A 15092-nucleotide genomic window follows, 5' to 3' on the forward strand; every position below is an offset into this window, starting at 1 on the left:
CCCCAACCCCACCCCCCCTCTGCTTTCCCTGCTTGGTGTCCATACGTTTGTTCTCTACATCTGTGTCTCAATTTCTGCCCTGCAAACCAGTTCATCTGTACCATTTTTCTAGGTTCCACAAATATGTGTTAATATACGATATTTGTTTTTCTCTTTCTGACTTACTTCACTCTGTAAGACAGTCTCTAGATCCATCCACGTTTCTACAAATGACCCAATTTCGTTCCTTTTCATGGCTGAGTAATATTCCATTGTATATATGTACCACAACTTCTTTATCCATTCGTCTGTCGATGGGCATTTAGGTTGCTTCCATGACCTGGCTATTGTAAATAGTGCTGCAATGAACATTGGGGTGCATGTGTCTTTTTGAAATACGGTTTTCTCTGGGTATATGCCCAGTTGTGAGATTGCTGGATCACATGGTAATTTTATTTTTAGTTTTTTAAGGAACCACCATACTGTTCTCCATAGTGGCTGTATCAATTTACACTACCACCAACAGTGCAAGAGGGTTCCCTTTTCTCCACACCCTCTCCAGCATTTGTTGTTTGTAGATTTTCTGATGATGCCCATTCTAACTGGTGTGAGGTGATACCTCGTAGTTTTGATTTGCATTTCTCTAATAATTAGTGATGTTGAGCAGCTTTTCATGTGCTTCTTGGCCATCTGTATGTCTTCTTTGGAGAAATGTCTATTTAGGTCTTCTGCCCATTTTTGGATTGGGTTGTTTGTTTTTTAATATCGAGCTGCATGAGCTGTTTATATATTATGGAGATTAATCCTTTGTCCACTGATTCATTTGCAAATATTTTCTCCCATTCTGAGGGTTGTCTTTTTGTCTTGTTTATGGTTTCCTTTGCTGTGCAAAAGCTCTGAAGTTTCATTAGGTGCCATTTGTTTATTTTTGTTTTTATTTCCATTACTCTAGGAGGTGGATCAAAAAAGATCTTGCTGTGATTGATGTCAAGAGTGTTCTTCCTATGTTTTCCTCTAAGAGTCTTATAGTGTCCGGTCTTACATTTAGGTCTCAAATCCATTATGAGTTTATTTTTGTGTATGGTGTTAGGAACTGTTCTAATTTCATTCTTTTACATGTAGCTGTCCAGTTTTCCCAGCACCATTTATTGAAGAGACTGTCTTTTCTCCATTGTATATCCTTGCCTCCTTTGTCATACATTAGTTGACCATGGGTGTGTGGGTTTACCTCTGGGATTTCTATCTTGTTGCATTGATCTATATTTCTGTTTATGTGCCAGTACCATACTGTCTTGATTACTGTAGCTTTGTAGTATAGTCTGAAGTCAGGGAGCATGATTCCTCCAGCTCCGTTTTTCTTTCTCAAGATTGCTTTGGTTATTTGGCATCTTTTGTGTTTCCATACAAATTGTGAAATTTTTTGTTCTAGTTCTGTGAAAAATGCCAGTGGTAGTTCGATACGGATTGCATTGAATCTGTAGATTGCTTTGGGTAGTATAGTCATTTTCACAATGTTGAGTCTTCCAATCCAAAAACATGGTATATCTCTCCATCTGTTGGTATCATCTTTAATTTCTTTCATCAATGTCTTATAGTTTTCTGCATACAGATCTTTTGTCTCCCTAGGTAGGTTTATTCCTAGGTATTTTATTCATTTTGTTGCAGTGGTAAATGGGAGTGTTTCCTTAATTTCTCTTTCAGATTTTTCATCATTAGTGTATAGGAACGCAAGAGATTTCTGTGCATTAATTTTGTATCCTGCAACTTTACCAAATTCATTGATTAGCTCTAGTAGCTTTCTGGTGGCATTTTTAGGATTCTTTATGTATAGTATCATGTCATCTGCAAACAGTGAGAGCTTTACTTCTTCTTTTCCAATTTGTATTCCTTTTATTTCTTTTTCTTCTCTGATTGCTGTGGCTAGGACTTCCAAAATTATGTTGAATAACAGTGGTGAGAGTGGACATCCTTGTCTTGTTCCTGCTCTTAGAGGATATGCTTTCAGTTTTTCACCATTGAGAATGATGTTTGCTGTGGGTTTGTCATATATGGCCTTTATTATGTTGAGGTAGGTTCCCACTATGCCCACTTTCTGGAGAGTTTTTATCATAAATGGGTGTTGAATTTTGTCAGAAGCTGTTTCTGCATCTATCGAGATGATCACATGGTTTTTATTCTTCAATTTGTTAATATGGTATATCACATTGATTGATTTGTGTATATTGAAGAATCCTTGCATCCTTGGGATAAATCCCACTTGATCGTGGTGTATGATCCTTTTAATGTGTTGTTGGATTCTGTTTGTTAGTATTTTGTTGAGGATTTTTGCATCTATATTCATCAGTGATATTGGTCTGTAATTTTCTTTTTTTTGCAGTATCTTTGTCTGGTTTTGGTATCAGGGTGATGGTGGCCTCATAGAATGAAATTGGGAGTGTTCCTTCCTCTGCAATTTTTTGGAAGAGTTTGAGAAGGATGGGTGTTAGCTCTTCTCTAAATGTTTGATAGAATTCACCTGTGAAGCCATCTGGTCCTGGACTTTAGTTTGTTGGAAGATTTTTAATCACAGTTCCAATTTCATTGCTTGTGATTGGTCTGTTCATATTTTCTATTTCTTCCTGGTTCAGTCTTGGAAGGTTATACCTTTCTAAGAATTTGTCCATTTCTTCCAGGTTGTCCATTTTATTGGCATAGAGTTGCTTGTAGTAGTCTCTTAAAACGCTTTGTATTTCTGCAGTGTCCATTGTAACTTCTCCTTTTTCATTTCTAATTTTATTAATTTGAGTCCTCTCCCTCTTTTTCTTGATGAGCCTGGTTAGTGGTTTATCAATTTTGTTTATCTTCTCAAAGAACCAGCTTTTAGTTTTATTGATCTTTGCTATTGTTTTCTTTGTTTCTATTTCATTCATTTCTGCTCTGATCTTTATGATTTCTTTCCTTCTGCTAACTTTGGGTTTTGTTTGTTCTTCTTTCTCTAGTTCCTTTAGGTGTAAGGTTAGATTGTTTATTTGAGATTTTTCTTGTTTCTTGCGTTAGGCTTGTATAGCTATAAACTTCAATCTTAGAACTGCTTTGCTGCATCCCATAGGTTTTGGATTATCGTGTTTTCATTGTCATTTGTCTCTAGGTATTTTTTGATTTCATCTTTGATTTCTTCAGTGATCTCTTGGTTATTTAGTAACGTATTGTTTAGCCTCCATGTGTTTGTGTTTTTTACGTTTTTTTCCCTGTAATTCATTTCTAATCTCATAGCATTGTGGTCAGAAAAGATGCTTGATATGATTTCAATTTTCTTAAATTTACTGAGCCTTGATTTGTGACCCGAGATGTGATCTATCCTGGGGAATGTTACGTGTGCACTCGAGAAGAAAGTGTAATCTGCTGTTTTTGGATGGAATGTCCTATAAATATCAATTAAATCTCTCTGGTGTATTGTGTCATTTAAAGCTTCTGTTTTCTTATTTATTTTCATTTTGGATGATCTGTCCATTGGTGTAAGTGAGGTGTTAAAGTCCCCCTCTATTATTGTGTTACTGTCGATTTCCTCTATTATAGCTGTTAGCAGTTGCCTTATGTATTGAGGTGTTCCTATGTTGGGTGCATACATATTTATAATTGTTATATCTTCTTCTTGGATTGATCCCCTGATCATTATGTAGTGTCCTTCTTGTCTCTTGTAACATTCTTTATTTTAAAGTCTATTTTATCTGATATGAGTATTGCTACTCCAGCTTTCTTTTGATTTCCATTTGCATGGAATATCTTTTTCCATATCCTCACTTTCAGTCTGAATGTGTCCCTAAGTCTGAAGTGGGTGTCTTGTAGACAGCATATATATGGGTCTCATTTTTGGATCCGTTCAGCAAGCCAAACAGGCCTTCTTTTAAACGATGTTCTTGTTCTTTGAAAAAATCAGGGAAGTTTAGATGATATCCAGGCATTATTGTTAATTTTAATTTGACGTTAATCAGGTTAATGAATGCACATGGTTATGAAAGGAAATGTCCAAATTTTTTAGAGATGCATTCTTAAGTGTATAGAGGTAAGTAACATATCTGGGATTTGTGATTAAAATTTTTTAATTACTATGGGTAAAAAAGGGAATTAATGAAACAACAGTAGTGAAAATTTGAAAATTCTGGACTCTGGGTGATGATTATATGGGGATAAAACTGTTTATTCTACTTTAGACTATGTTTAACTTTTTTTATTATTAAAAACCTTAAAAATAATTTTTGTACCAGGAAGTTAGGTAGAGAACGCTTTTTAATAGCGCTGGTGTGCTTCTTTATAGTAATTATTATTTAATTTACTTTCATGCACAATATGACTCAATTGCATTTTCTCTCTTATAGTAAATACACAAGTTTTAAAAATTAATTTCATTCATACCTTTTGCCAGTTGTCAAGTATGGTCTTGCCCTCCAGGACTTTATATTCAAGTTGGGAAGAGATAATGCATATACATGAAACCGCAGTTGGGAAACAACATAAGACAGAGTATGGTATAAATGTCAAAACGTAATAAAGATGGAGCATGTGATAGGAGCTCAGGAAAGGGGGAGGTCAGTGAGGACTGGAGGCAGGGCTGCTAGCTTGGAGTTGGACAATGCTGCCTATCAGTCTCTGGGTTCATTGCCTCTGGCTAATTTCGGCTTCTTTCTTTGCACTCACTTCTTCACCATGGAATTACCTCTGGATTCTTTTTTTTTTTTTTTTTTTTATGGCTGTGTTGGGTCTTCGTTTCTGTGCGAGGGCTTTCTCCAGTTGTGGCAAGCGGGGGGCCACTCTTCATTGCAGTGCACGGGCCTCTCATTATCGCGGCCTCTCGTTGCGGAGCACAGGCTCCAGACGCGCAGGCTCAGTAATTGTGGCTCATGGGCCCAGCCGCTCCGCGGCATGTGGGATCCTCCCAGACCCCGGTTCGAACCCGTGTCCTCTGCATCGGCAGGCAGACTCCCAACCACTGCGCCACCAGGGAAGCCCTACCTCTGGATTCTTAAAGCTCATAAGCAACAACATTCTTGCTCCCAGTATTTCCCTGTCCCCTTTCCCTTGGAGGCTGTGTTCGATACATCCTGAGTCTCCATGGATGTGCGCCCTCTATTCTGCTCAGGGCTGCTCCACTTCATCTTTCTGTCCCGGATGGCAAACAACAGACCAGATGCTAAGTACTACCATAAACATTCTTGCTCACGCATCCAACCCAGTGTGATCCCTGGCCTTGAGTGATGGTCGTAACGCTTGCCAGGAAGGCTGCCAGTGGACCACTGTGCCTGACCCCAGTGTTGCCTCAGAGGACAGCCTCTCCCTGCCGAGTGCCGGGGAACAAAGCAGTAAAGCTTCACAAAGATCTGCCACCAGGGCACAATGAAAGCGAAGGGGTGGATGCTTAAGCATGACTCTGGAACCCGACTGGCAGCAGTTGCTGGAGCCAATTCATAGCCTTTGGAATGAACTAGAATGATCCCTCAGAGCAGGAGAAAAATAAGTTCCTAGAAGCCATTCAAGAAGACCTACCTCCTGGATGATCTAATTTTTAAAAATTGTTTTACATTGCTTAGGTCATTGAAACCAAAGCAGGTTTTCCTTTTTTCTCTTCATTAATTCTCATTTTGTGTTACCTGAGGAATTGTGAGCAGGTTACCTGGCCAGGTTGAGTTGGCAAACAGATAAAGTCAGTGTGGAGGGGACAAGCGTATACCTGTGCTGCGATTCACGCCAAAGCTGGAGGCTGCTGTCAGTACAGCAACTTTTTGATCCTTTCGTGGCTTCAAATCACAAGTTTGAAATACAAGAGAAAACATCAAATCCATATTGCTTAAGAGTGGAAGGATTCAAGGAATCTGTCCAGGACACACCCCTGACAGATATGCAGAACTTCAACCCAAGTGGCCATCCCTCTCTGGGACCTGCCTCCCCTAGCCACCATCTCTGTCCCACCTCCTTGGATAAGGGGACTCCATTGGAGACTCAGGTCTACAAGATTTCATTTTATTCCACCTCTCATGTTCAAGGGCATGAAAACAAAATGCTTTAACAACAACAACAACAAAAATAACTGCTGCTGTTCTGTGTCTGGGGAGAAGCTTCTCAAAGGAAAAGGCATCAGGGTGTGGCCTTGATTCATGAAAGTGACCTAGAGAGTGACCTGGTCTGACCTAGAGAGGCTGGGACAGAGAAGCACCAAACTTCTGCTTAATAAAGTAACCAGAAATCTGAGTTTCCTCAGGGAAGCAAAGGGACATCATAGGGTCTGAGACTCCAAGATCAAGCAGTGGTCTCTGGAGACATGACAGAAGGTAGCAGGACTTGAGGCTCAACGAGGGCCATGAAAAATTTCTTGGGGCAAGAATGGCTACGGCATTTTACAGAACAGTGGCATTTTTATTTTCTGTTTTAAATAGTTTCTCTTCTTCATTATCTTGTGACCCCTTCCATAACCTCCAGCCACTCTGTAAATCTGTTACACACAACAGCTTTGATTGAGGGGAGCTTTGGGGATGAGCAGAGATGCTATCCAGTGTGCGGGGAAGGAGGGATAGGTCAGCAATTGCAGGAGCTGTGAGTGGCCGTTAAGAACAGGCTACAGTGGAGAGAAGGCTGGAGCACGGGCCACCCCACCTCGTGAAGGGACGTGAGATGACTCCCTTTCACTCAAAATACACTAGAAGTAGGTGAACCTGATACGAAGGCAGGAAAGAAGCTAGTTCCTACTGGGGAAAGGGCTGTACTGGCAGGAGACACTTGGATACTTGGTTTACATATGAAAAAAAAAACCACATTTCTCTGGTTTGGATGACAACCTCCTAGACACACACACACACACACACACACACACACACACACACAATTAATCATTCCTATTTCTTGGTTTCCTTAAAGTTCTATTTATCTTCTATTAGAGCAATTATCCCATTACACTATATTATTTCTGGTATACTCATATGTTTTTATAATTATACTTGTGAACTTTATCTTTGTATCTTTTACCTGTCAAGCACCTGGCATATACTAAGAAGTATTTGTTGAATGAATATTTGAATAATTGGCTACTACACATATTGGTTAACAAGATGGAACCCTGAGTCACTCAGCAGAATCAAGTCTCATTTGTCATCAAGGAGCTGATGCCAGTTTTGTTCTTACCTTTCTGCTCATCCCTGAGGCATGCAGATGAACCCTGGACTTCAGGAAGCATTAGTTCTGGACCCTGGACTTCAGGAAGCATTAGTTCTGGACCCTGGACTTCAGGAAGCATTAGAACGTAACGCTGGAATCTGCAACACTCCTCCGTGTCCTGTGGCTTCTGGCTGAGGAGGAGGTGTGGACAGGCTGATGTGGGCATGTCACTGTCACTGGGCCTGGCAGAGCTGGCCCAACTGCACTGCCCAATACAGGGGTCAGTTTATCTCCAAGAGCAGCAATGGCCTGTGAGTAAGAAGATTGGGCGTTTGAGTGCGCATGGCATTTGAGTCATTTGGCAAGTGCCTGGAAGGCTCTCATCACACAGCTCCCCACATTGAGCTTTCCATTTCCTGTCATAATACCCAAAATTCTGTCACCGTTATCTGTTCATGCTTTTGAGTATCTCAGAGATTCCAATTATTGAGTGATTTCTTTACTTGGTATCTGTGTAGGATTCTGGAATAGGGGGAGGTGGGGATAGGTAAGGAACACAGAAAAAGAAATGGGACAGAGATATAAACAGACTTTGTCTCTCTTCTAGTGGTTCCTGGTGCAGGGCAATACTTTCCAGAATACCCTTAGCCCTTCCAAAGTTGCCCAGACAATATTGAGAAGCCCAGCAGGCCAGGACTCATAACACATATTCTTTAAAAAAAAAAAAATTATTTATTTATTTGGTTGCATCAGCTCTTAGTCACAGCAGGTGGGTTCCTTAGTTGTGGCTTGCCGGCTCCTTAGTTGTGGCATGCAAACTCTTAGTTGCGGCATGCATGTGGGATCTAGTTCCTGGACCAGGGACTGAACCCGGGCCCCCTGCATCGGAAGCGTGGAGTCTTAACAACTGAGCCACCAGGGAAGTCCCTAATCACACATATTCTCCAATACATGCTTTCTCTCCCAGCCACACAGCACCTGAAAACTCAAGCACTCAAGAAATAAGAGAGAAGAAGAACATCAAAACAATGTATGTTGCTTGAGATGGTACTGTCACTTTGGCATGCCCCAGGCCCACATTTCCAGGCTTCCTTCTCCATCCAGATAAGACCTAGAATCTGAAGTAGAATCCTTTTCTAGATGAAGACTAAGAATAAAAGGAAACACAGGACTGAATTTCCTAATCCCAAATTGGAATGTTGGTTCAGACATATATGTAAATTTTTTCTGTGAAGTCTTAAAGGAAAATAAATTGCCTTTAGTTTACATATAATAAATCTCCTTTACTAATGGATTTAACTTTATTAACCCCTGTCCGGGAGAAGGCTGTTAATCAAGTTGTCCGCTATGCCGAGACCACTTCCGGAACTGCTTCTCTTAACCACCCAGGCCGTGGCCATATGTGCAGGCCCTGGAATCTGCATTCCATTTACCTTCCGTGACCAGCTCAAACCAGTGATTTGTTGTGCTTTCTCTTCTTTTTTTTTTTTTTTAAAGATTAGTTTTGTTTTTTTTTTTAATACTTTATTTATTTATTTAATTTATTTATTTATGACTGTGTTGGGTCTCTTAGTTTTCGTGTGAGGGCTTTCTCTAGTTGCGGCAAGTGGGGGCCACTCTTCATCGCGGTGCGGGGGCCGCTCTTCATCGCGGTGCGCGGGCCTTTCGCTATCGCGGCCCCTCCCGTTGCGGGGCACAGGCTCCAGACGCGCAGGCTCAGTAGTTGTGGCTCACGGGCCTAGTTGCGCCGCGGCATGTGGGATCTTCCCAGACCAGGGCTCGAACCCGTGTCCCCTGCATTAGCAGGCAGATTCTCAACCACTGCGCCACCAGGGAAGCCCACTTTCTCTTCTTATTGTAAATAAATATTCACTTTTGTACCTAATTTTGCATCTGTGGTTTTGTGTTCCTTTTCATCAAGAGGGCCCCCATGTTCTATAAGTTTCAGCACCCACAAAGTTGGATCTGCCCTTTCATACATCTACTCATATAGTGCACATGCTCTGTGTGCATAATTACATAGGAAATCTCAATTAACAAGGGTCCTGATAACTGATTCTTAATTAACCAAAATGTTCTCTGCATAATACCCTCAGATGCAAGTAATGAAATTGGAAGAAAAAAAGCAATTTCTAATCTTAGAAATGTAGCAAGTGTTCTACCTGGTCCCAAATCTTTTCTCCCTCTGCATGCACGGAAATACATGATAACAGCTAACACTTACATAATATTTACTGTGAGCTGGGCTCCTTTCAGTCCTCACAAGTACCCCCTTGAGGTGGGTACTCTAACTGTACTCATTTTATAGATAAGGAAACTGAGGCATAATTTCCCAAAGTTACACCTAATATACAGGCCATCTGCGTCCAGGATCTAGGGTCTCCACCTCTAAGCTATGTCACCTGTGTAGGATCATTGTTTATGTTAGAAATGATGACCCAGTAACACAGAAACAAAATGTTTACTTTGTTTTCAACTGACAAATTGAAGCCCCTATTTCTCTCAGCATTCTGGTTAAAAAAGTTGTGGTTACTTTACTTTCGATTTCCTCTTTTCCTCAACTAGAAATGAGAAACATTCCTAGAAAACCAGGGTAGCCTGACACATAGTAAGGGATTATAATGGGCTGCGTGGTGCCCCCAAAGATATCAGTCCTAATCCTTAGAACCTGTGAATGTTATTTTATATGATAGTTTTAACAGATGTGACTAAATTAAGGAGTTTGAGATGAGATTATCCTGAATTATCTGGGTGGGTTCTAAATACCACCAAAAGTGCCTTTTCAAGAGATTAGACACACACAGAGGAGGAGGCGACGTGAAGATAGAGGCAGAGATTAGAGTGATGCAGCCACAAACCAAGGAACACCAGGAATGCTGGCAGTCACCAGAAGCTAGAAAAGGCAAAGACCTGATTCTCCTCTGGAGCCTGTGCAGGGAGTGTGACCCTGCTGACACCTTGATTTCAGATTTCTGGCCTCCAGAACTGTGAAAGAATAAACTTCTGTTGTTTTTAAGCCATCAAAGTTGTGTTAGTTTGTTACAGCAGCAATAGGAAACTAATACAAGGTTCAATACATGGCAGCCAATAGTTAGAGCATAATAATAATCAGAGCTGCTGCCAGGCACTGCATCCTTATAATGTATTGGTTATGCACTCTGTGACATTTATTCCCCACAAGGTAAATGAAGAAAGTGAGGTCACACAGCTGCTAAGTGGCAGAGCAAGGATTTAAACCCAGGTCTAACTCCAAAGGCCATGAACAGAAACAACATATGGAATATACTGTCAATCCTAACACCTTACATGGAAATTACTAACCAAAAATGAGAGCCAAACTCCAACAGTTCTTAATGATTTTTCTGAGACTAGATTTCCTAAATAAACTTTCACTCTTTGCCCATACACCCTCTTCACATTTGGTTATTTGTTGGTTCTTTTTAGTGCCACTTAAAAATGAGGTACAAACTACCGTTAGCCTATTTTCCGAATGAAGAAACTGAGACACAGAGAACTTATTTGCTGGAAGTCACCCCCCAGAGCCTGGCCTGGAAATGTTTGCCCTCATCACTCCTTTATCTACCCCTGCAGAATCTTGGTCTGGGTCTGTAAGAAAGAGCTGGCAACTTTCAATTTTTTAAGTGCCTTTTAGTTTCAGTAGGTGTATCAGCTCTGTGCACAAAGGTTAATTAAACCACTATAAAATGCAGAAGCAGCCAGGTCTTTGTCTCCGAGGTAATAAAATCACAAATGATTCCTGTTCAAAATGAAGCTTGTAATAATCTGTTGCCAGTGGGTTGTGTGCATTTTTTCCGTTTTAACAACATGTACTTCTCTCTTCATCAGAAACATTAGGTCACAAAAGCCAATCTCATCTACATCTTTACAATGTTGTTTATCATCTTTCTGCATGCAGGAGATAGAACTGGTAATGAAGCAGCCAAATTGGATTCTAGGGAGGATTTGTCCTCACTTAGAATACTTTCAGAATCCACTCAAAAAAATCACTTCTGATTTATCATTAAGCCCTCTGAAGCCATTTATTTGGAGCCAGCTTTTCAGGGATAGGACATCAATTGTGTCCAGTTATCGGGAATTATAACACAGCTGATGAAGTGTGACAACACAGAGTCCACTGGATTTGCAGGAGATTATAGGAGGGTGCTATAGAAGTCAGCAGCTATTCCATGGAAAATGTTTCTGAGCAGAAAGAGAGAGCATGAAAATAAGGAAACAGATTCTATCCTGTCGCCTGACACCTCTCCTGTGGTCTCTGCGTTGAACTTATGTGGGTTTCCTCTCCCATGATTCCTTTTACCTGCCCCTGTACTTTGTTTGCATCTTCTCCGGCCCACTCCCTCTCTCCCTCAAGCAGGGACCATACAAAACCAGAAGCAGGGATGGAAGGCGGATTGATGCTTGTGGCTAAGCAAGGGTGGGTAGTATGTTTAGCCACATCATGGACACAGTTATATTCTGAAAAGGGCAGGTGGCATGTTATCTAATGAGATTTTAGCTGAACCATAAAATCCAAAATACTTCACAAACCATGGATCATAGTATTGTACTCACAGCTGCATCTACGTGTAGGTATTCTAGGTCAGCCTGCCCCCTTCCCACACTACACATACTAGGCTCTGAAGAAGCTCGTGGGAGGGGCAGTGGTGAAGTGTTTCAACCTTGTTGGCAATATCGTCTAGAATTACCAATATACATACTTTGTGATCCAAACATTACACTTTTGTGACCCCATCCTAAGAGGAAAGAAAAAAATGCCCTAGTATGTACGGATTTATGCACAAGGGTGTTTGCTGCTCAGTAGTAAAAATCTAGGGTACAGACAATCTGCACTTCCTGCAATAGAAAATGGTTGAAGAAAGCATGAAAAAAATATATATATAATGGAATATTATACAGCTACGAAAAAGAATGAGTTAGATCTATATGCATGAACTTGGAAGTATGTCCATATAGGTTATTAAGTGAAAAAAGTCAGTTGCAGTATAATGGACACAATACTGTATGATCCAGCTTTAAATTATTAGGGCTTGGTGTCTACAGAAAGAGTATCATCATATCAATATCATCTGTAAGTCTGAGGAAGGCTCATCAGCTTATCCATAATGCAAAAAAAGTTTGAATCCTAAACTAGGCTGGTTTCAATCCAATTAAGTTTGGATGTACTTAATAATAATAATGCATATATGCCCTGCCCAAGCTTATACTACGCTGTAATCCTCATGAAGTAAAAATACCTTTTACCCTCTAGAGAAGTCCCTTAAAGTTGAGATTCTGTTGGGGAGTTAGGTTGAGGGGTAGGATGAAAGAAAGCATTTTAGAGCTGCCTTTTCAAAATACAATGACTATGTCTTACCCCAGACCAAATGAGTCTGAATTTCCAGAAGGTTGGGGATGGGAGATGGAGAAGGGGGCCAGAAAGTGTAAAAGAGCCCCAGTTGATCTAGTCACTCTTTCCTCTCTTTTTCCTTTCCTCCCTTTTGTGACCCATTTGAAAATAACTGTCTTAATGTATGTGCCCTACTTCAATTATCAAGAGGCAGCTGTAATGATGATAGACAGTAGCATTTATAATGTGCCAGACACTGACCTAAAGGTATGAGCATAAACTAATTCATTTAATTCTCACAGCAACCTACAAGGGAGGTGTTAATTATTATTATCCCCATTTTACAGAGGAGAATAGACAAAGAGGTTAAGAATCATACTCATGATTACAGAGTTAGCTAGTGGTAGAGCTGGGGTTTAAAACCCAGGAAGTCTAGCTTCAGACTATATGGAGAGATGTGAGCCAGAGCAAATGAAATAGGGCAGGCTCACAAGCTCAATAAAGCGTTTTTATGCCCAAGTTTCTCACTGATCTTGTCACGTGGGTGAGACCTAAAGAACTGTTCTATCAATACTTCTCAGTGCTCACCCACTGCCACACTCCTCATCAGTGAACTGCCCTGGCTGTTTGAATGGTTCACTGTATCTGAAGAAATGATTCTGAGAAAACATGCTCTACTGTTTCTCTCCTTCCTCCCTCAGTCCTTCCCTTGCCATGGAATCAGGCTCCTTTCATAAGCAGAGAACTGTACTGAGTCTCCCATTAAAAGTCTGTTAAAAAAAAGGGCTGAAATCCCATGATGTCTAGTTCTTCCCTACCGTGTTCCTAACAGTCATCACTTTCCAGACTTGTCTTTAAAATTAGGCTGAGTACTGGCTTGCCTTGAAATCCTTTGCTTAGGGGAGGAGGAGGTGGCGAAGGAGACAGGCACATAAATGTCCTTTTCTCTAAAGATGGCTTCTTCTCAGCCTACAACATGGAAATTCAGTCTTTCTTGACTTCAAGAATTACGATGTTGTGGGAAGAAAAATATCCTAAGAGTTAAGGGCCAGTTCTGTCACTTTGTAACAATATGTCTTCAACCAAGTCACTTAACTTTCTGAATTTCAATTTTATGATTTGTAAAATGGGACAGTTAATTGCTGCTCTACTTACTTTACAAGGCCATTGTGCCGACCCAAACGAGAACCCAGATCTTCTGACTTTATGTCCATGGTGCCCAAACATCAATCCATCCATCATCCTTTCATTTCTTCACTCTTCAATATGTATAGTATTTTCCAAGAGTTAGTGAAATGAAAAGTACATGTGCGTTGGGAGGTTGGGGGAAGGAAAGAAGAGAGGCACCCCAGATTGGGAAAGGGCATTGAAGGCAGAGAAAATGAGGTGATTAAGAGCATGGTGTGATCAGTGACCTACAGCAGCCCATGACCCCACGTTCTATTTTACATGCTATTCCAATTCCTTTGAGGGCAACACTGTACGCGGCACAAAAAAAGAACTACTTTTTAAGGTTTCCTTAAGAAAGAGCCATTTTTAGTTCATCTAGCCAGGACTCTCTAGTTAACATCTTCTATCTCACCTTCTCTCTAGGCCCTTCTGCTAAAACGTGCAATAACTGGTGAACAGAAGTAGGCAAGGCTTACAAGTCAGGTGGGCTCCTCAGATCCAGCCATAGGGAAAGGAACCTGTGAGGTGCTTTAAATCTACGTCAGATACAAAAATAAACCTTAGGTATGACATATTGTATATAAAGTGCAGATTCTACATGGCCCATTTTTAAGGTGTACACCTTGATGTAAGGGGCATATAGCAGTAATACTTTGAATTTGTAAAGTGTTTCTCCATGTACTATTAGATTTACCTTTGAAGTATCCTGAAAAGGTAAAAATATAAGAGAACTGGAAATGTTACTCACCAGCTCTAAATTATGAATAAAGGAACAGAGACTGGAAGCAACCTGTGATAGATTACACAGTAAAATCAGCAGCAAGAACTAGCCTTTAGGTTTCCTGGACTCCAGGGCGGAGCTGATTTCCCATCTGAGACGATTACTGAGAATCCATCGTCAGATTACGGAGGACTTCTTCTATTCTGATAATATTGCTGATAATTCTAGAATTAACTCATTGATCCACGTATTCATCTCACAAACCCTTAACTGAGGAAAGGGAGTGGAAGGTGTCTAGAGACGGGGCTGGGGCAGTAATCAGAGGCCAGAGCCTCATGGCCGTGAATGCCAAGTTCAGTGTTAGGCCTGCATCTGAGGGTAATGGGAAATCCCTTGAGTTTTATGTAGCGGCATGTCCCGAGCATTTAGCAGCAGTCACTCTGAGCTACGGTGGGCCCGACCGGAACGGGCAAATCTTGGAGCAGGAAAGCAGTCAGAACGATGGCGACAAAGCACGTGAGAGATGGTGGTGGCAGCCTAAAAAGCGAAGTGAACGGATCACATCCAAATGTGAGAACCAAGTTGTCATTCTTTCCTCGAACCCCACTGTTAATGAATTTCTCCTTCTAGGACGACTGCAAATGTGTTTCTGGTAGGAAAACAGTCCCTGCTCTCTGCCTCCCCTTGTTCCCCATCTGTCCCCGCCCCTGGAACAGTCAGGAATGAGACAGGAAACAGAAGGCCGGGACCCCC

The 15092-nt window shown here is 41.0% G+C and overlaps 1 long non-coding RNA gene across 1 annotated transcript; it reads right to left on the reverse strand.

Moving 5' to 3' along the window:
* Window positions 1–448: 448 nt before the first annotated feature.
* On the reverse strand, window positions 449–14488 carry LOC309647786. Its single transcript, XR_014256295.1, has 3 exons — window positions 14367–14488; window positions 4969–7410; window positions 449–4672 (listed from the first exon to the last, which is right to left on the reverse strand). It is a non-coding gene; the product is annotated as an uncharacterized lncRNA (long non-coding RNA).
* Between the last annotated feature and the right edge of the window lie 604 nt (window positions 14489–15092).

This window comes from Balaenoptera physalus, assembly GCF_965194825.1.
Source record: "Balaenoptera physalus genome assembly, chromosome: 18".
Classification (NCBI taxonomy): domain Eukaryota; kingdom Metazoa; phylum Chordata; class Mammalia; order Artiodactyla; family Balaenopteridae; genus Balaenoptera; species Balaenoptera physalus.